Raw genomic sequence first — 24684 nt, 5'->3', positions numbered from 1 at the left:
CCCCCCTCCCTTCCTACCTCCTCCTCAATTCAAATACAGTTCCTCGCCGTGTTGGACATGTGATGAAAAAGTGACGGCTTCTCGCGCTCCGCTACGCCTTCTATTTCATCATCAGCAACACCCCCCCTCTTCACTACGCGTTCACCATCTCCTCTCTCTCTCTGTCTCTTTTTCACCCCCCCTAACCTCCTGTCTTTCTTCTTCCCCGTTTCGTTTGCTCCCCTCTTTCTGCTCCAGCCTCACGCAAGGGGGAGACTGAAGCTCTGCGAGGGGAAAAGAGAGAGAGAGGAAAAAAAGTGCTGCTATTTCTACAGTCAGGGCCTCCCCACAGCCCGCCCCTCCATAGACGGAGCTGCTTTTTCTTTTTTTTTTTTCCTTTTTTTTTCACTCACTACTAGCTGGATTTTAACCCTCTGCTTCCAACTAGCTGCACAGCAGCAGTTCTGCAAAACCTGGCAACAAGTTGATATTCCAGGGCCCTTTTCTCTGACTTTTGCCGCATAGATTTTTTTGCGTCCATCTTCGGATTTTCTTTTGCTGTTTAATTTCTTTTTTTTTTTTACTGAAAAAGAACAAAATATTCTAACTTTGTTGGGGATATTTTTCCCCCTCCTCTCCGCTTACGGTTTTTGTGTCGAATTTATTCGCTTCTTCTGGTTTTCTTTTGGATGGATTTTTTTTTTTTTTTTAAATCTTCTTCCTTTTCGGCGGCCGGGTGCGTGGGGACCAGAGGGCAGGGAGGGGGGCACGAGGGATGAAATTTCTCCGCTGGATGGGAGAGCCGGGACGCCATTTCGGGTAACCTGCCTGCGGTACGCTTGCGGTCTGGATGACCACACAGTGGATGGCAGCGAGAACGCGGCCTGTGTGGCCGGAAGGCGGCTGTTGCACGTTTCAGTGTTCCTAAACACCCGTCCGCCATCGCCACTTTTGACCCGCATGAACTTCCGTACCGTGTTTGTTTTTTCGCTCCGCTTTTTGCCCCCCTCTTGTTTCCTTCCCGTGTCTTGCCGTTCGTCTCTCCCCCTCTCTCTCTCTCTCTGTCCGTCTATCTCTCTCTCTCCCCTCCTCACACTGACTGAAAGGGAACGAGTGGAGAGCTGAGCCGAAGCGCTTTCTGGGACAGGTGCCAACTCCAGACAAAAGAAAATTTTAAACTCAACAGCAGAGGGAAACGTTCCGAGTCGGAAAACAATCTTTGAATAGTTGCATCGGAATATCTGGTGTTTGCACGTTGCGCCCCCTTGCATGTACAAATTGTTCCCCTGTGATTGTGTATTTCTGTGTGTGCGCGCTGTTGAAACTAAATGTTTCAGCAGCAAACTAAACACTTTGACACTTTTCTGATTCGGAGTGAAGGCATCTGATTCAGGGCGTGATGAGGGGAGAGCGGCGTACGGAAAAGCTGCATTATTCATGCCGAGGCTGGGATTTGGAGCGCCTGTGCCATTTGCAAGCATCAGACATGCCGTGTGCCTGTTTGCTAACATTCCTCACGGAAAGACTTGTTAACCGGGGCGGACAGGGCCGAGCCGGAGCCCCGCAGACCACCGCGTGGCGGCCTCTCGTTGTGTCGGGCCTCGCGTCGCTGGCCCAGACCGGACCGTCCGCCGGAGAGGAGACGGGCTAGCTATCGCTAAGGTGGGTGGAGGGGTGGCAGCCGAGGCTCGAAGGTGGGACTGACCCCAAGAGCTGCAGCCGGAACTGAAGGCTGAGCTGGAAATGGGACAGTCTGATGGAAGGGGCAGAGGGGCTCCTGGGCAGGGGGGATCACTTGGTACCTGAAGAAGCTCTGAACCGGAGCTCATGGCTCTCTCCTCTTCTTAACAGGAGGTACGGATCTACGACGAGGAGAGCTGGACGGAAATTCATCACCAGAACAAACATTCGCCTCCTCGCTCTCTGGAGTCTGTGAGTATTTATTTTATTTTTATTTCACGCACATATTCTTGCAGAGTTTCGACACCAGTTCTTTTTGCAAAAGCGAAGTTTAGATGCTTTTTTTTTTTTTTACAAAAAAATTTTATTCAATTCAAACTTTCTTAACTCTTGCGGGCCCGTTTCCGTCTGAAACTTTAAAACAGACAAAAAACCAGCATAGAACTGAGAAGATTTTCACTCTGAATTATTATTTTTTGGGGGTTCCGGAACTAAATTACTGCATTTTTTTGGGGGGGGGGGAATAGCAGTGAGCAAGCAAAAGTAATCAGTGGCTCTTGGATTGCACTTTGTGGGAATCAGTGAATAAGCGGAGGGCCGTAGTTGTGGAGGAATTTCATTCGAGGGATGCGGTTCGAGCTTCGGATGCAGAGAAGGACATAATGTACTGATCGGTTCGGTCCGTTTCCGGGTCTTTGGAGCGAAATGTTTATCAGAATATTTACTAAAATTCGCTCTATAATGAAAATATCTGTATATCGATCACATAAACACCAGACTTGTGTGTGTAGGGGTGTGTGTGTGGGGGTGCGTGGGAGTGTGTGTGGATAGGTGGGTTGGGTTGATTGGTAGATCCTTATCTGTGTTTTTGAATGCAAGAAGAAATTGTATTTATGTCTCAGATTCAGCAAAATCACGCTGAAACTGATTACTCCGTTTAAATTGTTTTAATAAATGCAAGTATTTATTTTTTAGTAAGCAACTGCAACGCAAAAATAAATTTAAAAGATAATTTTTGCAGATTTTTTGTAAAGTGTACATTATGCTAATTTGAACGCGACATATTTTTTGCTGAATTTTGTTTCGCAAAAACAAACAAATACACTTAAAATCTAAATTGTGGCTTTATTACCTATCCCACCTGGTTTGTAAGTCTATTAACAGATCTAAATGGACCAAAATGTCAAATAAATTTTTTAAATATTTTTTTATATATCCCTGCATCGTTTCTATTCATCGAATCGTCTCTATCCGCCCATTCCTGCTCTGTGATTCTCTAACGAGCTCCCAAGTTGTCGTGCTGCCGAACAGAAGAGGGCATTCTTGAAGGACAAACCTGACTGTGACGTCACTCGGGGCTTTTTTGGGGGGGATGATTGAAGCTCTTTGTATGTGCGGTCGAGTTAAATGCATTTCAGTGCTAGCTCCTGCTGAAGTGGGCAGACATCTCGGGCTGGCAGAGCATGGCGGCTCTCCACCCCTCGGGCCTTTTTTGGCAGTGGATGGCAGGATTCCAGTCGAGGGTTGCATGTAGAGAGGCAGATGGCAGGGTGCTGAGGCGCCTCTTTTGTCAGAGTCCACCTGAGTACGAGGACGGCTTCGACAGAGCCGACGGAGACGCATTTCTGTTTTTTTTCTCGCACGAAAGCTGACTTCGGATTAATCACAGCTAGGAATACGCACGCGACGGCAGCGCACGCACAAAACACAAGTTCACAGGCAAACTCTTATGTGCAATAGTGAGTATTTTCCCTTGATTGGCTGGTTGTGTTAATGCTAGCTATTAGTTGTTTCTTTTAAAACAACTAGACGCTTATTTTTTTTTTAAAGAAAATAAACATTTTTCTTCTATTTGCGCCGTTTCACGGTCTGAATCCAGTGCTTCATGTGTCGGCCATTTTACGTTTTTTCTTTCTTAAATCCGCAGAATGGTTTTCCCAGATTGCAACAGGTCCTTATAATTATTTGGGAATTTTAAATAAGCATTTTTTTTGTATTACACAGCACACACAATGCAAAAAATAGACAGAAATTCAAGGGCTATTTTTGTGGTTGAACTTGAACTTGAGGTCGACTTTAACCTTGAACTTGAGATGGAGTTGTGCTTAAATTTGTGGGGTTTTTTTAGAATGTGCCATTTGCAGAAAACAAACATTATGAAATAAAAAAAAACAATAATTATCCAAATGTAACAAAACGAATAGGACTGAGCGAAAAGAATAAAACAAAACAAAGTTGCTGAAGATCGACATGAATTAAAATTGCTTATCTTTAGCTTCTTGTCGTTCACTTAATTCTGTCAAGTCACATTTCTGAGTCACGCCACAACGTTTTTCTTTTTTTTATTTTAACCAATTGTAACAGTTAGCGGATTCTTGTTTTAATTTTTGTTGTTTTGTTGTTTTTTTGGGCGGGGGGGGTTACAGTATATTTTTAAATGCAGATATAGTTTTCACCAGGTGCATAATTTAAAAGAATTTTTTTTATTTTTGCTGAGATTCCTTTAGTCTTATTCACGTTAGAGATATTTGTTTGGAAGAGTGCGTGTCTTTTGCTGTGTGTGTGTGTGGGGAGGGGTGGGCGTGTGTGTGTGTGTGTGTGTGAAGGTCGATTGGATTGCAAAATGATTAGAGGCTCGTTGCTGGGATTTTCTTTTTCTTTTTAGAAAAAATTACGTAATTATGTCATTGTGGATTTTTTTATATATACTGCTCAAAAAAATAAAGGGAACACTTTAAGTGTTAAACACCTGTTTAAGTGTTCCTTTTATTTTTTTTGAGCAGTGTATATTTATATATATACACACATATATGTACATACACACATACAGTACGTCCATCAGATGAATATATTTCTGTTGTGAAATTTTTCTAATATTTATCTATCAGAGTGTGAATGGTTTAATTTATATCCTCACTTTTTTACCACCTAAATTATGTTTTGAGAGCAAAGAATGATAAAGAAAAGAGCTTCTTCAAATAGATATGGTCTCACAGCACGAATAATTAATTAGACAATAATGTTGATTCCGGATTCAAGTGTGCTGAAACTAATGGGGGGGAACACAAATTCACTCAGGAGGTTGAAATAAAAGACGAGTTTCATTTCCAGAGCATTACTGATTGGTGTGTCTCGGAAAGGTCACGTGTGGCGTAGCTGCTGTGCGTTTCTGCCAGTGTGTTCGAACCAGCGCCTCAGACAGAAACAAGCCGCCATTGCTTTGCTCTGTTGGTTTAATGGACAAAGTGGGATGATTGTTACTCATAAAGCAGCGAACTCCTTTATGAGTTCGCTGCATTCAATTTGCCTAATATCAAATCCAGAGCGAAGTTGTGAACAGGGGGCCCAATCAACACATTGTTTAAATGTGTGAATTTTGACATGCTAACAAAGATTCTGGGTTTTTTTTTCTTTACTTCTTCACTTTAATAAGAAGTAATGCAGAACAAAAACTAAGAAACTGCATGTAGTTGTGAGTTTCTGATTAGATTTTTATCACTATTTAATTAATTTGACTTTTAATGACGCACCTTTGTTGCAAACGATGAATAATTGTCCAGAAGTAACATAAAATGGGTAATTTTTGCATGCGGTTATTGAACTTGAGTAAAATAAGAATAAAATATGTATTTGAAAGATCCCATTTGTACATCTGGATTTAGAAAAAGTGAGTACACAATTAAGCTAGCAGGGGGGGAAAAGCCTAAAATTGAAGGCCTAAAACCGGAACCATTCTGCAAAACCTTTTGATACCTTTCTGTTTTGTTGCGTAGAAGCTGCTACATCTGATGTAATAAAAAAAAATTTTAAATTAGAGATTGTTAAACCCCACTATGAAGCTAAAGTTCGAACAGCTTTAGATCGAACTCTGATCAGGTCTGCATGGCGGCAACTAACCAGGCTCCCTCTCCCTTTCCTTCCCTCCTGCACTGGGAACATGGGGAGAGCAGATGAGTGGATCTACAGTGGCCACTAAAGGCTGCGGCACAAACTCGCACGAGGCCGCTCCTGATGTAGTGCCTGCCCGGTCTGAGTGGGGGGGAGGGAGGCAGGACGGCGAGGCCGAGGCGCTCCACACGCCAACGGACTAACAAAGCACTCCATCTTCGCTTTTATGCTCGACGGCTAAGTTATTTCAGAGGATAACACGAGGATTTTAAACATTGGTTTGACTTTTTCATAAATGGCTATGCTTCGTTTTTTGTTTTTGCTTTTAACCCATACATGGAAGCCATTAGCCCCGGTGGCTGCTGGGGGATTGGCTGTTTTATTCCCCTCGTGTTAATCAGGATGCCAGCTGGGAGTGTCACATGTAATTTATCCTGAAAACCGCAGTAACTCCGCAGAGACGGTCCGCGCGGTCATAATGACATAATATTGGACTGGGGGAGAGTTTCAGGGTGACGGATGATGTGGATTTTCCTTCCCCATACCTATTCCTCTTTTCCTGCATACGCTCTGAAACTAGACCTGTGTGACTTTCAAATGGCTGCTTTGCATCATGGCCTCCTTCACTTAAGAGAGGTCGAGGCTTTTTTGTGTTGTTGCTATTTCACCCCTTCTCAAATTTGTGCTGAATATGTGACCCACTTCATAAAGACTCCACCTTTAAGCAATGTTTGGGACTTCTAATCAAGCCGCTTCTCTGCCCTTATGATGATTGTTTGTTTTCAGATGCGCGTGATCTGTAACGTCACAGGTCTGCGCCTCTCAGCGCTCGTCGCCGGGACAGATACTTGCTTTATGTACCTGCCAGCGAAAGCGATATTCCAGATAAAACCCGAGCTGCACCCGCTCAACTCCTCTCTCTTCCAGAACTCGTATATTTCCCCAGCTCCTTGGCCTCCGTTGTCGCCAAGGCAATTTAGTTAGAGGGAGAAAAATTGCAAAATCAGCAACATATTTCCACATGAAGGTAAAATTGGAAGTGTTGAAAAGGCTCGCCTGCAACTCCTCAGCTATGAAAATACTGTTTAACCGCTGCCCCCCGCCCCGCCCGGTTCATTTCGACTCCATCATTCTGTTACTAGTTCATCAGCAAAGAACTAAATGATCTTGGCTACTATTGGAGAAATGCACAAGTTTTGGCTTTGCTATTGCAGCTCATTGTTATAGTGGCTTTTCACTGATTTCCACCGTGTAACTCAGCGCTCCAGTAGTTTTGGCTCCTTTAGTTTTGGCTCCGGCTGATTGTCTGCAGCCCCAAGAGCAGAAATCAGGAAAGCTGTGGATGTTATCTTCTGCAGTGTGCTAAGACGGTGTGTGTTAATGTTTATACTGAGGGGTCATGAAAGTCTAAATCTAGGGTTTTGGGATCAGCATAAATTTGTTAAAAAATAAAAAAATAAAAGCTCAAATAATTAAAATAGCTTCCCCTCTCTTTACTGGTCCTTCTCACTGAACACCCCACCTTCATACTTCTCTGACATCAAACAAGAAACCCGTTCTGCTCAGAACATGCATCAAGAAAAAGCTGGAAGAACTCCAAAACTTGGGTTTCGAATGATGTAATTTTGTTTGTGCACCTCTGGGAAAGAGAACACATTCTTCTGCTCTTGTGGAGCATTTGTGGGCTGTAAAGTACTCCAGTTGTTGTTAATTGTTGGCCTTTTTGAATGTTTGTTTTTATCATTTGGAAGGTGATGTTGACCCTCAAGTGTAACAGAAACCCAGCACTGCAGAAAGCCAGGCAAGCAGAGTTGATGGAAAAGATAGGTGGCTGTTGATACAAAGAACTAGTTGAAGAGGCTGCAAAAATCTTGAAGCTGGGACAGAGGACAGGGCTGTGATGAATGGCTTAGGTCAGGGGTCAACAACCTTCACAATGCAAATAGACATGTTTACCCTCATTCTCATTAAGTAACATTTTACTAGAGAAACAAAACCACCATGATCTTTCAGAACTGTTACTCATCAACTTCATTAGTTTTAACGGTTAAATAATTCTACAAGTGAATGAAAACATTAAAAACACATTTAAAATAAAGTTTTCAGCCTAATGACGAAAAGAGAAGCCAACACAACATTATTTCTTATTGCTGTTATCTTTATGCTGTGTTATTTTTTAAATGCTATGCAAATATAGCATAAACATACTGCTAATAGTGATATTTGTCATTATCCTTTTGTTGAAAAACACTGCTCAGTTCTATATCACTTTTGGCAAATGTTAAGGTTGACCCACTGTGGAGGGCGTAAAGCAGGGCTCTGCAACCTGTGGCTCTTAAAAACTTTAGCTGAAATGATTAAGAGCTTTTACATATAGATATAATAACAAATGCACCTTCTAGCAGTTTTTAATGGTTTCATTTAAGAATTTTTTGTAACAGAATGAAACGAAGAGCACCAGTAATATATATTTTTACATTACTTTCTTCAAATTTTAACATGCTATAGAAGGAAATGTGTGGATTGAATACCTCTGAGCTAAACAGTCATATTTGGCCCCAGAAACATCATTAGCACACCGTGGTTTAGCTCACTTCCTTTCCATATGTTGGATAAATTCATATGGATTTGTAGCGAAACTTGGTATCTGATGTTCCAAACACGTTCTTCATCCTATCTGACTAATTGAGTCATTTTGCAAAGACGTGGTCAAAAAAAGTCTCTGTGAACTGGTTAAGGTCTTGTTGCGAGAAAGGTTTTTTTTTTTTTCATAAACCCACGCAAATTGCACATGAGCGTTGTTGTAAACGCATCAAACCCATAGGGGGCAGTTGAGCGCGAAGCTAAAACCTGTGTCAGCCAATCAGATTGCTTCAGTGCAACAACTTCCTGTTAGGAATCCAACATGGCAGCAGGAAGTTCATTTGTGTGAATAGATAGATGTATAGGCTGAGCTACTTTTAAACTGCTTATTAGAATATAAAGTCAATAAGATACAAGGGTAAGCAATTCAATTATGTGAATATGTTGGTGCATTATTTATCGCAGACTGTAATGTGCGGGATCCTAAATCTTTGTTTTTCTGTATTTTCTCAAATCTCCACTTTGATGAATTATTAGTGAATTTAAGCAGAGTTTTCATGTGGACGAAATTCATAAAAATGTATGTGTTTTGTCAAATATCCAGCTATGTGTGGACTTGGCCTAAAACACACTCAAACAAAAAACTGGTCAAAAACTTTTCCTGCCGTTTTACAATTGCGCTCTACTTTGTGTCAGCCTGTCACAAAAAGTACCATAAAAGTGCAGCAACTTGTGATTGTAATAGAGAACAAGTCAAGGGGTGCAAGTCCTTTTCCAAGGTGATGTAATCTATGCTTTTGTACAGTACCCTGTGATACACAAACCAAAAATACTGCAGATTATTCCCTTTGCTTGTACGCAAACCAGGCTCCGTGAGTCACCAACATGCATGCACATAAAAACAGCACACCCACACTCACAGTGAGCGCACAGATCGGACATGAATCTCCCCTCCACGGGCTGGAGGAGTTGGGTTACTCATGAGCACACAAACATGCGCTGGCAGCGCTCCAAGCCGGTGCCTGTAATTACAAAATGTTAGGAGACAAAATTTAAAGGGACGAGTCCCCAGCAATGTCCCACGCAGAGATTAGCGTCCTTGTACAGAATTATCACCGGTTGGCAGCTGCCAAAACAACGAGTGGAGCCTTTTAATTGGCAGGGGGAAGGGGGTCCTCCTTGGGTCTGCTGGAGGACGGTGCTAGTGTCTCGTTTTGTCCTCCATCACGCTCTTTTTTTTTGTAGTGGTTGTCTTCTGCAGCCTGAGATTCAGATGGATGACTAACCAGCTCTGCTGTTTCTCATGACGCTCCACCTCCACACGGCCGTGTTGGCTCTCCGCGCACGAGATCGCCGTGTACGTTAACGCCGCGCAGGCCTGCACGTGGTCCGCGATGTGCAAACCGGGTCATGGTGTGCTGTATGTCCAGTGAGGCGGTTATTATGCTCACAAGTACACGCAGATGCTCCGCTTCGCCCACGCACATGACACCGCGGGCTTTCAGCGAACCAAGTGTGCCAGTTGCGCGTGCGCGTCTATCCAGCAAGTGGGTGATTCTGGGCAAGGCCAAGGCCGGGACCGGTTGGTGTCAGGAGAGCATACGGCGCCGACAGTGGCGCACGGGGGCCAGCTAAGAGAGTGTGGCGTGTTGCGTGTTCGGCTAATGAGGTTCTACGGCCGGGCCAAGCTGTGGGGCGAGCTTATTAGTAAACAGGCCACGAAGAAGAAGACCCCGCAGCCCCTCCGCTCCTGCCCGTAGACTCTCTAACACATCGTTGTGCCGATCAGATTTCTGCTCATACTTCTTGGTTTTTTTAGCATTTTTTTTTTTTGCACTGCGAGCTCTCATTTGATTTTTCTCTCTCCCTCTTGCAGGTTGTGGGATGGCGTTCTAGCCTCTGGCACTAATATTTGGCCAACAAGTGACGTTGTGGGAAGTCAAAGGCAGCATTGTAAGTATCTTTATGGCGCTATAAATTTGATTCATTGTATAGTTTGGATTAGAGATGCACCAGTCAGGCAGTTCCTGGCCAATACCAACTGTTTAGCTTTTTGTTTATATCTTATGTGGCGAATCCACATTTTCTCCCCCCCAAAGCCTGTAACACAAAACAGGAAATGTTTGGAATTCAGCACAAAATCAAATGAATTCATTTTTGCATTACCGTGTCAAAGCATTTATCTGATCTCATCTTGGATTCTGCAGTATTGAGAAATATGTTACCTTCGTCTTGAGGAACATTTTGTGGAATGTTAAGTCTACATATTTTGCTGCAATCCTTCTCTGAATAGAGCATGTATATTGGGATAAAAGCCGTGGAGTTCAACTGTGTTGTAGTGGGGCATGTTACTTTTGCCTTGTTTTCACAGCATATTTTTGTCACATATATATTTAAGGAGCAGTAGACCATCTGGGAATGAAATTTCAATAATTTACATGAAGCCCTAAAGGGACAGAAAGCTATTAGCCTAATTAATCAGAAAGTAGGTCATGCTGACAGTTTCAATTTTAGTTTTAAGCATCTGGCATGCCAAGGTGAGTCCAACATTTGCATAAGCGTTGCATGAGAATAAGGGTGCATTCACACCAGCCCTGTTCAGTTCGCTTTAATTAAAGTCCAGGTTGTTTGCATGGAAAGCCCAGTTTGTTTTATGAGGCTTGAATGCGCAATTGAACTCTGATACGGACCAAAAACATAAACTCTCCTCCGCCTAAAAGCCCACGTCTCTGTGCGGTTGAAGTGAACACTTATGTGAAAGCCGAAACCGCTCCAAAAGTAGGGAATGGACTATGATGCAAGGCATCCTGGGTAAATATGACCAAAACGATGGCTTGTGCAAGATTTAGAGCAATTCTAAATCAGCTAAAATCTGATGCTACTCCATTTTTGTTTACGTTTTGCAAGGAAGGAAGTTGCACTCATGTCTTCTGCTGAGGTCTTTGTGTTGTTTCCTTCAGTGGGTTTTGGTGCAGCGCCACCACAGGTGAGGGGGCTGAACAGGTTTTTCAAAGGATTTGGTTCATGTGACATAGTGAAGCGTGAAAGCGAACCGCACCAGGCGATAACAGATGTTGCAATTTTTATCCCAATCGAACAAAGTCTAGAATCAAACCCAGTCGACTATCAGGTGTGAAAATATTTAAAGTAACATGATTTGACTGCTGATGTTTGAGTTGCAGCTGCTCCCCCATCTCTGGTTGACTGATCGGTGCACCTCTAGGCAGGATAAATTGAAATTTATCAAAATGTATCCCTGTTGTTTTGTTTTGTATTTTATTTATTCAGATGTCAGCGATACGATTTTGTCTATCTTTCATTTGTTATGCACACGGCGTCTCACGGCTTTGTTTACTGTCTCTTCCTTTCTCTTTGTGCGCTTGTGTCAGATTAAAATTATAACGTCTGGACGTTGCGGCTTTATTCCATTTTTAAGAAACCCGAGCAGGTCCCAGTGGCTTATTAGTGGAGTACATTAAGAAACCCAAACAAACATAATCTTCACGGTAAAACGCTTTCAGGCTAATCTTTACCGTCCGCCAGGCGTACAGTGAAAGTCCTCTCTCTCTGTGCCCGGGCCCGGATCTGTGAGAAAATGGCTTCCACTCTTGTGCCTTCCAGCACTCGGCTCCCCTCACCGCCATTTTGTGCGATCGCTGCCAAAGTAGTCAGGTAGTTGGACGAGAGGGACGGAGAGGAGCGGAGGAAAAGAGGCTGCAACTGGACGCCGGGTTGAGGAGCGAATTAAAATAAACGGAGAGGAGTCGCAGGAAGCGCAGCGTCAGAGCGTTAACCGTCTCTCTCTTTTTCTTTTTTGTTTGTTTCTTACGGAGAGTTGTTTCACTTCTGTTCTGGCTGACTAGAGGAAAAAAAAGCAACTCTTTTTGTCCAAAAAGCTGGCCCAGGGTGGACCTCCGTCAGCTGTTCTTTATCACATGACACAAAGCTGCTTCGCACCACCCGTCCGCCGTGCGTTATTTGCCCGTGTTCTCCTTCGACTTGTTTGCTCGTGATTCTCTAAATAAACACACGTTGCCTGCCCTTATACCTGTTTTCAGCCTGAGCGGACGCTGCTGTTGCTGTGGCTGCATCACATGAACTCGGTAACCCTCCCGACCCCGGCCCCGGCCCCGCCTCGCAACCTCTAACTACATCAACTATCTGGAGTCCTGTATGCGCCAGGCATTTGATTACATGTGCAGATGTTATGATGATCCTCCTCTCATCTGACCCTTAAGACCACAGATACCAGATATCTAGACGTGTCTGATGAGGCTTTTTTTTTAACTTCTCATTGCTCTTTTTATCTGATAAAAGCAAATGAATTAGTACAATTAGATAAGGTCTTTATTGTTTTGCTAATTTGGACTCTATCATGATAAATCTGAATCAGTATAATTCAGATTTACTCTAGCTGACCAGGCTAGTTGATTGCTTTGTTTTCACTTTTTACGCAATTTAGAGCAAACAAGCTACTCTTCTATCTGGAGTTTGAAACTTTTACCCATTTTTCCTTTGCAGAGCAGCTTGAGCTCACTCAGATCGGATGGAGGTCGATTGATGGACATCAGTTTTTAAAATATTGTTTCAATACTCCTGATCTGATTTCAATCCAATCTGATTTGAAACTTCCTGGCAAAAAAAATACAAAAACATTTCTCAAAACCATGATGCTTCCTCCACAATTTCTCAGTGTTTTTCCCACAAATACAGTTTTCCATGTATGCCAAAAATATTGGTTTAGTCTCATCTAAACAGAGCATCTTTTCCCACGTTATAACAGCAGAATGTCTTCTGATGGCTTTCTTTTAACAACAGTTGCATTCATAAAACACGAAATCTTACCAAGTGTTTTTTTTTTCCTACTAGTTTCTAGTGAAAATATCTTAAGTTACACATTGAAATAAAGTTATAGAAACTTGTTTTGAGTCAATAATTCTTAAAAATAGATTTTTTTAAAAAAAAATACTAGTTCCACTTTCCACTAGCAGAATTTTCACTTGCAACATGGGGGAAAATGTCTTGCTCTAAGTGGAAAAAAAATCTGCCTGTTAACTGATTTTATGTAATTATTGACTTAAAATAAACCCTTCAACCTCGCTCAAAATGTTCGTTTTCCTCTATTTCAAGATATTTGCACTAGAAACTACACAAAGCTAGACTCTTCTTTACAAATTAGGCGATCAAAAGGCAACTGGTGGATTTTATTTCAGCACATCGGAGTAAAAGGGCTGAATGCTGTCTGCACCTTTTGAGATTTTTTCTCTTTACAGCCCACACCTTTTTTTTATGCACCGTTCTGTGCCTGTCGCATTCAAATCCCATCCAAGTACGCCGAAGTTTGCAGCCGCAACACGGCAAAGTTCACGGGGTGCAAATACATTTGCGAGGCTCGAAGTTATGCCATATGTATAAATACGTCCACACTGTCTCAAATTTAGACTCTAACTTAGTTTCTAGCTGCAGAACATAGCAGAAATCCCCCCTCCTCATTCCTCGTCGTCAGATATAGGCAGCCTATTTAGGCCTGTCACAGACGATCTCTCATTGCGACAGGCAGCCAGTCAGTCAGGAGCTCCGTTAACAGTGCAGCATGCACTCTGTCCCCTTTGGCTGCTCCCTCCTTAATCTGCTCATGTGTTTGCATATGGGACAGAGCGGCGTCCATATTGTGTTTGCGGAATGAATTATTAAATGCCATTGCATAAGCATGGTCGGTTTCTGGGGCATATCGCTCCACCATCTACCCAGAGACTAAAGCATGAATACATTTAGACAGCCTAGACCTCTTGGAAGTGATATGGCGGAGCTGGCCGGCCCGCGTTTGTTTATGGTTATATAGAGCAGATGGCCATGCAGCATGGTCACATATCACACGCTGACTGTGGTGCGAGCGCCGCGGCGTGCTCAAAGCGCTTTTAGGCAGAAATGTGGCCTCCACTTGAAGAGGGGGAGATTCGAAGCCACAGAAACGCATCACAGTTTTGTTTTTTTTCCCCGATTCCATGTCTCCTTATCGGAGAACATTACTGTACGCTCGCTTTCACTCTGGCAGCTGTCGCAAAAAAACTGCACATTCGCTAATAACCGCTGCCAAATCCGTGTTTTCGGTTCTATCTGCGGCTAACTGGGCTATATTTACGGCCGCAGCTTTCAGCTAGAACTGCTGACTTAACTCCGCTGTTGCCTGGAAGAAACAACCTCTCAAAGGTTACGCGTCTCTCCCTCTCATCTGTAAGTCGGAGTTTAAATCCATGTGTCCCACTCTAAATATAGCTGGCAACAGATGCAGCCTGATGAGGCGCTGGTTAAGGTGAAGGGAGAGAGATGCCTGTAGGCTGGGTGAAGCAAAAGGACTATAAACCTGTGGTAATGGCCAGAGACCCAACAGGCGGCTCATGGCATGCGGCTCTCCAACATCAGTGCTGAAATATGCAAAAAAACAAATGTAGATGATTGCTGGCATGAAGACAATGGATGTTAAAAAGTTTATAAATGTGGAGGAAAAGAGACACCTGGTTTTGTTTGTTCATCAAAAGACTGATATATTTGGTCAAAACTTGAACAAAAAGCATCTGTGAGCAACAGTTTCAGTTTTTTCAGAGTCCCTGGCTTTGGTTTAGGTCCAGGCTTTGGCTAGGCCATTTCAGCAGGCTTTGATTCCAAACCATTCCGTTCAAGCTTGGCTGTATGTTCTTGGTTGTTGTCTTACTAGAATGTGAACCTCCACCTCAGTCAAGTATTTTGCATCCTGTGACAGGTTTTCCTTCCCTAGCAAAGGAAAACCTTTCCCCCTACTAGGTTTTACATTTACTTTCAGGCTCCTGTGTGGCTTCAGTGTGTTTTCACACCTCATAGTCCGGTAGACTCCGGTTGATTGGGGACCAAAGTTTCAACATTTGTTACATTTTCAGCTGCTGCGATTCTCTTTCATGATGCACGAACCAAACTCCTTACCGTGTTGCCTCTGATGGCGCTGCACTAAGAACCTACTGAGGGAAACACAAAAACCTCAGAAGAAGACATGAGCTAAGCTTCTTTTCAACAAAAATGGAGTATAGTCAGATTGTAGCTGTAATAGAAATTCACTATTGTCTTTGGTAAAACACCATCAGCCATTTTTTCCTCTGGCGCTACATTTGCTTGTTTGTTTTGGTTGTTTTTACCCAGAATTCCCTTTACGATGGTCCTGCTTTCGAACCACACCAGATTTCACATTAATCAAACAGAGACCTTAGTTTTTAGTCGGATCGGAGTTTGCTTTTTTGGTCCACGTCAGAGTTTGATTACGATTACTCCCAAAATGAACCGGACTTTGTAGACAAACGAACTAGAGTTCAATTACTAAGCTAAACAGGGCTGGTGTGAATGCACCCCTGGTGTTAACGCAGAACACAAGAATCGCAGCTTCCTTCTGGTTCTCGCACTGAAGGATGCAGTTCACAAAAATAAGTTTCTAAGTCTCCCCTGAAGCAATGTCTTCCAAAATGTGATGTCTAAAACTAAACAAAGCCGCTTCTTTGCAGAACTGAGTCTCCCGCCTGTGCGCATGCAAAACCCTTTCTGCTCCTCCGCGCACGTAATGTCAAAATACTGCATGTGTGAGAAATGAGAGGCAGCTGGCAAGGTTGGACAGAGTGGTCTGAGCAAACCCCTGCTGCTCACCCTGTCATTACAATGATTAGGGTCACATTTTTACACTAAAAGATGGGGCTGCAAGGCTAGGGATCAGCTAAGTCTGCCTAATCCCCGCCCTCTTCTCCTGGCATGTTTTTATGGCTCTGCCGGGGGCGCAGTGGAGAGCTAAATCACCAGGGGACAGTTTATCCTGACAGGCAAACACACAAACAGCGTTACGAGCTCATGCGCGCGCTCGCTGCCTCGCTCCGTCACACACGTCAGGACACATGTTGATCGGCAGCGACAAACTCGCAGGCGAAACCCGAGCTTAGGCGCGCAGGTGAAGCTGCAACGCACAATCGGACCGGCGCGCGTGCTCCCGTAAAAAACTCTTGTTCTGTATATCACACACGCTCACACATGATTTGCAAGCATAATATCTGCCTCATGCAAAGGTGACAGGGAGGTCAGCCTGTCTGACTTTGAGCAGAATCCCCCTGCGGCTTGCCCCAGCCATTGCCCCTGGCATGTGTAACAGAACCTGCCCACACCCTCCACACCACCCCTCCACCCCCCAGCTCCTATCCTGCCTCCTCCTGCTGCCTGCCCCTTGGCCTTGGTATAAATAGATGGGGGGTCTGGGTAGAGGCGGGGGGGTACACAGTAACCATGCTTCACTTTATAAATGCCCCTGCCATTGCTATCTGGATTCCTCCCATCCTCGCTCAGACATCTTTTGTCTAAAGCAGGCAGAAACCAAATCACTTACATTATGAAAGGAGCATTACTTATTTTTTTTCCAAATAAATAGAAGAACTAATGTAATACAGAAGTTGTAAAAATCAACCACAATGGACAGGCTTTAAATCCCCAAATTTAAATGAAAGAGTGTTTTCACATCTGGTTGGTAGACTCGGTTTGATTGCAACCTTTGTTACATTTTCACACTGCGTTGTGTCAAACGCTCCAAACTAATTAAAAAACCTGTTTCCCATCTTGCCTGTGGTGGCGCTGCACCAAGAACCACTGAGGGAAACAACATTAAAACCTCTGAAGAAGACATGAGCGCAACTTTCTTCTTCGAGAAATCTACATAGAAATAGAGTGCCGTCAGATTTCAGTGATTATCCAATTTCTCTTTTGCTGTTGGGAAAAGATCTCGAGCCATTCCGCACACTAGCGCTAAACTCGCTCATTTGTTTTGGTCGCATTTACCCATACTGCACTGCGTTATAGTCTGCTTCCTGCGTTTGCAACAGTTTCCTGTCTGCTTGGCTCCACATATGCATTCAAACCACACCAGAGTCGGATAGGGCGCTCACATTCAAACCTGTGAGTCCTTCGCAGAGCAGCTGGATTTATAGAGATTAAATTATACACTGATTTACTTTGTGTACTTTGTTCCAATTCAGTCTTTAATTTGAACACAGTTCTGTGCGAATGTTTTGAAATTAAACTTTCAGATATAGATTTCAGATGTATAAAAGTCTGCAGAGGAAATTTTATTCTGGAAAAACATGGAATCAAAAAGTATGGAGACTTTTGTAAAAGGCACTTGATTTGTTTAGGAGTGTCAGCAGGGCCCGATTTACAAGGATGTGGGCCAGTTTTGGTGCCCTATCCACTGAGGACAAAATATTTTGCCAATTCAAATTACAGTACATTATTAAGTAATATATCAGCTGCTATGAAGCGATGCTTTGTGGGTTTCATACGTTCCCTGACCAGTGGCTCCTTGTTGTTCCCAAACAAATTTACCATGACTTTACAATTTTCAAATATGCGAGTTTTATTTATATCCATAAAAATCCAAAAATGCTTATGCAACTCGCCAGTGGCGGCGTTAGGGGGTGCTATAGCTCCCCCTGGAAAAGTCATAGCACCCCCAGAAAATATTGCATTTATTATTTTTATCTGATTTAACATTACTTATATGTAGTTGTTGCGGCATTTTTATCAAAAGATGCAAAATACAAAGAAATTATTATATACTGAGTAAAAATTAAAAACACATCCCACAAGAGGATTTAAACTTTGTCTATGCATACTATCACTTCCAGGAAAAGTTGACATGATGCCGGCTCCGCCCCCATGCAGACCTGGAGCCATCCTCCCCCAATCATTCCAGGGTATTTGTTAGCAACTGACCAATCGGCGGTCGCAATTTGTCAGAAAGTGTACATCCCTTATCTAGGTGATAACAATATTCAACAATATTGACAGTGTTCATGATAGCAAACTACCATGTTAGTCAGCTCAAAGATAACCGGTAGTAAGCATAACATGTTTTTATCATAATAGTGATAGTCAAATCAAGCCCTGTAGCGGTTAATTAGGCAATTAAATAAACACAAGTTAATAAAAAATAAATAAATATGTTTAAATCCATGTCTCCACCACGATGGATGTTCAAGCCAATACTCTCCTTTGTCCTTTGTCTATCCCCTTTGTCATGAATGCTGTTTTAACCTAAACAATGTAATATTATCTGGAAGTAATCTTGCTAATGGCTGAAGGCTTTGTGCTGACGTCTAAGCGTCAAATAAATGCAAATCAATCTGATTAAAATAACAATACTGATGCGTGTGTGTTGATAACTATAGGGAGAAAAAAATCAGTCATAGCATCCTCAGTAAAATGCTTAGCTTAGCTGGAGCCGCCACTGCATCTCGCCTGATATGGGCCTATTAGTATTGTATAAAGTACAATGTTTGCTAAACATACATTTATCAAAAAAAAAGAAAAATCTGTGGGTTCTCCAAGAATTTTGGCCCTGGGCTGCAGCCCTAGTAAGCTCTTTCTAAAGTCTGGGGGAGTCAGAGTATATTACGATAAATACAAATGTATTAAAAATATATATTAATAATAAAAAAATTCAAACCATGTTTGTGGTTGCAACCTGAGAAAATGTAAAATACTTCAAGGAAAAAAAGTGGGAATAGAGTGTGCAAAACCTGCTGAACTTTGCACAATTTAGCAAATTTGCCCTAGATGTACGACTCAATATGAACACAACTACAAATCTGCAGTTCAACTGGACAACTGATCTAATCAGGATGACTTAAATCATAACCAGATACATGCAAAGAGTGGTCACAGATTGTACAAGGACCTCTTTTTTTCCTGAACAGTCCTTACACCCACTGACCGCAGAGATTTGAGAGCCCACAGATCAGGTTACAGGGTTACAGCACTCCACCTCGACTGTCACTTCAGTCAAACTATGCTCGGGTATTGATTGATCGGCGCCGAGGCACTCAAGACTCAAGTGTGATTGAATTGCAGCGACTTTTTAGGCAGTGTGCGCTTTTTTCTTTCTTATTTTTTTGCTGCAAATGTCATTGTGAAAATAAGATGATGTAAACAAAGATCATGTTGTGCCTGGCTCCCTCGGGGGGGGGGGGGTCGCCGAGCCGCTGCGAGTGGACGCCTGTCTTGAAACCGTGTCCTCGCGAAGCCCGTCTGTTGACTTTGTTTAGTTGCTCATGCGTTCGTGTGACATTACGAGACGGTGAGGTGTGGAAAGCAAGACATTTTGCACCGCAGAACCTCCGAGGAGCCGATGGAAGCGGCGTGTCGGTGGCACAGCTGAAGGGAATGCTTTGCCGCGATTGCACACTTCTGAGAAGGCTGAACTTTGTAAGGTGGACGACGTTCGGGTGAAAAAGCTTGTGGGCGCGCGTGTCCTCTGCTGCGTGTAGGTGTGAATGTCTCTCTGTCACTGCAGTATAAGACCTGGCTTCACTTGAAAGCAGTAGCTTTTCTGAACATGCACTCAGCTGGCCAGGACCCTGCAGCCATAAACTATATTAGACTGAAGTATGTCCAGTCAGCAGACTGGGAGGAGTGCGCCTTGACCCTGCCTTATGAAGTCAGGGCCACATGTCGCTGAGCGTTTTACAGGACTCAAACGTGATTTACATTTTTCTAGCAGAGATTCCTTACTTAGAGCCCAAACCATTTATGCATCGAGTGGTACAATAGCTCACAATAGTTGAAGTAGGCAACTCTCTTGGCGTCCTCATTTAGTGTGTAAATCCAGAGAGGTTGGACCAAGAGGTTAAAGGTAATTCAAGAGGGTCTAAGATCAAAATCCCTAAACATTTCATCTCAAAAACATGACGGTGGTTTTATGAACCTGTAAGCAGTCATCACGTTTGCAGTGTCGATAATTATTTGTACAGGAAATGAAGACAGGAAGTAGTGCATCAACAATGATTTTACTTGTAACATGTTTTTAGTTTAAGTAATTGTCTGATTTAACAGTGGGGTAAACAGTATACGTAAATTGTATAATTTTTACCTTTTTTTACCCTGCAATGCTTTTACATTAGGTAATTACTTGGACCACAAACTGTTGCATGTTCAGATTTCCGTAGATGTTTTCACACTGGAAGTTCATTGGCAATGCACTGTCTCCTACTTCTATTTCCTGTAAAAATAAGCGCAGTTATGATTGTAAATAAGTAGAGGTGCACCAGGCGATAAATTCGCTAAGATTCCCTTAATTTTGAGAGATTGGTGATCAGCCGATAACTAAATGTGAAATCGATGTTATCCACCGATCTTATCTAATTTTAGCATCTTCCAGCTCCATTTTGGTGCTCGTTGTAACCGCAGGGTGAGTCAGGTGCAGATCATCTGGGATGTGCAACTGATAGAAGCGAAGCAGGGCGGGGCCGCGTAACGCACTTGTTGTGCAGTGTGCTGCGCTCGTTACAGTCTAAATGACATTTGCATCTCACCTCCTTAAACTATCAGCTCTTCTATTTACACTATAGTTAGTAGATCAACACACATCGTGAATTAGCAGCAAGATCTTGAAACGGATCCCCGTCTCCTGTTGATTTATTTTTAAGTGTGCGCGTACTCTGTGTTTCCATTCGTCCCCTGTCAGCTTATCTCCATCTGCAGAGTATCGGCACGCTCCTTTTGTGTCTCTACGGGTCTGTGCTTGTGCATACTTACAATCCACAATGCTATGGTGTAAGTAAGGCACCGTTGAATAATGCAGGGAGGCTCAGGCTCGCCACTGAGCAGACACAATGGGGCCTCTCGGCTCAAGACATACCGTTCCGTAATGTGCTGTGCTGTACGTTTGTTCCCTCGCATATAGGTACTAGTTCTCCAGGAGTACGTGCCGGCCGAGGCCGCCCTCGCGTGACTTTTTGTTCGGCGGTGTGTTTGTGCGGAGAGTAAACACGGAGAATGCCGTGGTGTTTGTCAAGCAGCATATAAGATATCGGCCATGCCTGATCTGGCTTACCACAGAAGAAAAAAAAATTAAAATCAATCGGGCTGCGAGGAAAGTTGAAAAGTATGTTCACTCCTAAGAAAGAAAGAAAGAAAAAACAAATCACACTTCCCCCACTCGACCCCCATGTATGAGCTGACAACCTCTGGGGTGTTTGTAATTGATCTCACAGACGTCAAATCTAAAAGTCATCATGTTGAAATATTTCGCCTTTTCCTTTGTTACAGAAGTAACGGATTTTCCCTCTTGGGTTTTTCTTCCCTCTTTTTTTTTTATAAATTTTTTTAGGTGAAGACTACCTGATGTGCTACTGACACCGTGACGGGGTGGGAGGCCAGCCGACCCCGTTCGCCCCCGTCGGCGCTCCTCGCCGCATGTTACGGAGCAGGTGAGAAGCATTAACAGAGAGCAGCAGCTGTGGCCCTGTGCTCCACACATGTGGACCGGGATGAGCGCTTTGTTGGGCTCAGCCACTCTCAGTAATGCTCACGCTCTTCTTGTCTTGGAAACAAAGAAAAACAGCTCAGGAAACAAGAAACCCTACAGAGCATTGTGCATGTTGCGCCACTCCGACAACGCCTCGCAGACGTGTTCACACCTCCTGACCGTTCACACCTTTCGCCGTGTTACGAACACAAACTTTAATGTGTTTTTATTATAGCGACTCCTGAAATGATACAAAGAAAGATGCATAACTCTTGGTTTTCTTTACAAATAAAAATCTGAAAAGTGTGGTGTGCATTTGCGTTGAACCACCAATTAGTGCCACTTAGTAAATAAATGGAGCCCATCTGTGTGTGATTTAATCTCAGCGTAAATGCAGCTGTCGTTGTTTGCAGTTTGCCACCTGCCCTGCAGAGGGCGCCGTGAAAACGTTGTCCTGTGGTCAGGGGAACCCAGTAGTGAGCTTATTTTTGTATCCAAAGCGGTAAATTAATCCTACACATCTCCCCGACCTCACCATCCCCACTGTGAAACACGGCAGTGGCTCCGTGATGCTGTGGGGACACTTTTCTTCAGCAACGACAAGTAAGTTGGTCAAAGTTGGTCCTACGATAGATGGAACTACAATGGAATGATTTCCATTATTGCATATTCATGTGAATGGCCTAGTCAAAGGCCAGACCTAAAACCATATGAGAATCTGTGACAAGACTTCAAAATTGCTCTCCATCCAACCTGGACTGAGGTTTTACTTCACAACTGTGCACGACTCTGCCTTAGGCCTGTTCTTGCTGGAGAACTGACTCCCCCGCAGCATGATACCACCACTGCCGTGTTTTACAGTGGAAAACGTTCAGTTTTGTTCTCATCAAACCAGAGCTTCTTTTTCCACATGTGGCTTGTGTACAAACAGCACTTCTTATAGTTTTATTTAAATGTTTTTGTTTTTTGTTGGGTTTTTTTACTTTTGTTTCTACAGCTCGTCTCATTGAGATCCAAAATCTCATTTACAAGACGGACCTGTTTCAATTAAACAAAACGACTAAAATCACAAACACGGCAACGTGAGCAATTAAGAAATTAACAAGCTAATAAAATATCTGTTCACAATCAAATTACAAACTAATAATTGTTCATTTGGTTAATGTTTAAATGGACTTAAGTGACTTTTAAAAAGAAAATTTTAAGAGGTATTGGAGTAAAGTCATCCTAAAATCACACCACTAGGTTTTTTATTTGTAAAAATCATGAATTAATTTCCTTAATTTTCCTTAATTACACGCTACTTTATGTGGATCTATCACACAAAATATCATCAGTCCATTGAGGTTTGTGTTTGCGACATGACAGCAGGTATGAATATATTTAAAACATTCTCAATCATCTTGTGTTGATTTGATTTAATTGTGATTTAAATCAGCTCCACCGACTTTTTATACGTAAACTCAAAGTGGGACAATCAGGAGGTAATGCTGATTAAATGTAGCAGCACATTGTCATACCTTTGTGGTTAAACCTATTAGTTCCAATTACGCCTGCAGCATACAAGTTACCTACAGGTTGCATTTGAATGTGAAAATATCTTTGCCCATGCAATTTGTTTGGGAAATGGGTGCCCCAGTCCGATCATTTGAATTCCCCTTCAGGCCTGAGCCATGAACTCCAAGACCCAGTTGTCACATTGTGCTCTCCACACACAGGCTCCTTTCACGGCGCGGCGTCCCAGAGGAGAGCGCCGCGCGTGTTTGTGTTTCTGTGAATCATAACTGCTGCTTTGCATTCAGCGAGGTGTGTCGAAGCGGATTACAGGCATGAACTCAGGCGGGAGCAGAGCGAAGGAGAGAAAGCTGTGTTTTTTTTTGTCTTTTTATTTTTGTTTTGTTTTTTTTTTTTTTACATCAAGACTGTCCTTTGGGGTGAGGTAGTAGGTTGTATAGTTTTAGGGGTCACACCCTTTCTGTCAGATAACTATACAACTTACTGTCTTTCCTGAAGTGGCTGTAATGTCGTCAGACACCAGCGCCGGAGAACTCTGAAACCGGCTCAACGCCGGAAATGACAAGCTTACGGACAGACTGGACACAGGATGTAACCGGGACGCGGAATTTGAACCTTAGTTGCAAACGGTTTGTAGTAACGTTTGGTGGTTTTGCTCTCAAGTTTAAGCTCTTGTTTTAGACAATCGTTGCAATTTTACCTTTTGTCTTCCTCTGCATTGTGTAAAACTGTTCCTTCACCACTACTTTTGTGATATGTGAAATATAGAAATCAAAGCGTCACAAAAAGACCGTTTGAGGATGTCGGTTTCCTGTTGCTGAGAGAACACACGTTTGTTAGAAATCGCTGAGTTCAGTGGCAAACACGTAGGGCCTTTTCTGATGTTCGTACGGGGTGAGGTAGTAGGTTGTGTGGTTTCAGGGTAGTGATTTTGCCCAATCAGGAGATAACTATACAACCTACTGCCTTCCCCGAAGGGCAGCAATCCTACACCATACAGAAACCAACAAACCCAACCAGTTTGAGTCACTGAGCCGCCTTTTCTTGGAGAGCAGCTTTTGATTGTCAGCAGTGCAATAGTAGCATCAGGTTAAAGATTTTTTTTTTTCAAGTTTTTGTTACGACCCAAAATAAAAAGAAAATAGATAATAAATCTCAGGTGCTCTGTGTGCTTATTTAATTTAACATTCACTGTTGTGTGTTGCTGGTAATGGTTTTTAAGCCAGGGCTACACGGTGGAGCAGTTGATGGCGCCGTAGCTTTGCAGCAAAAATGTCCTGAGTTTAAATCTAGGCAGGGACTCTTGGGTTAGTTAGTCTCTCTAAACTGTGGGTGTTTGTGCATAGTTGCACCTCTCTCGCCCAATGGCAACAGATCTCATGTGACCCTACATGGACAAGTGTGTACAAGATGGATTTCTAAACTACTGCTGACATTAAAGCTCCTCTTGTCATGCATCATCCATAACATTCCTTAAATGTTCCACTAATCTGGAATAAACTACCGGAAAACTGATGAAACGCCAAGTTCTCTTTAAATCACGGCTAAAAACAATTTTGTTTAGAGCTGCCTTTGATCAATAATAACTGGAACGTCGTATACTCTGGTCTGTGTTTAACCCGTCATCGTTTTCCACTTACTTTGCCATGTCAATATAATGTTTAAGCACTTTGAATTAATGTTGAAATTGTGCTATGCAACTAAAAGTACCTTGCCTGAAGGTTAAGTTCAGGGTTTTT

General features: G+C 43.0%; 1 long non-coding RNA gene across 2 annotated transcripts; it reads left to right on the top strand.

Annotated features, from left to right (window-relative positions):
- The first annotated feature begins 18 nt into the window (after window positions 1-18).
- On the top strand, window positions 19-24103 carry LOC111611697. Of its 2 annotated transcripts, XR_002754168.1 has the most exons (5): window positions 19-1641; window positions 1831-1911; window positions 10007-10083; window positions 21293-21392; window positions 21519-24103. It is a non-coding gene; the product is annotated as an uncharacterized LOC111611697 (long non-coding RNA). The 2 variants fall into 2 exon arrangements; XR_002754167.1 differs by having other exon boundaries at window positions 21293-24103.
- The last annotated feature ends 581 nt before the right edge of the window (window positions 24104-24684 follow it).

Source organism: Xiphophorus maculatus, chromosome 2, assembly GCF_002775205.1.
Source record: "Xiphophorus maculatus strain JP 163 A chromosome 2, X_maculatus-5.0-male, whole genome shotgun sequence".
Lineage (NCBI taxonomy): Eukaryota > Metazoa > Chordata > Actinopteri > Cyprinodontiformes > Poeciliidae > Xiphophorus > Xiphophorus maculatus.
This window is presented reverse-complemented; position numbering and strand designations above follow the sequence as displayed.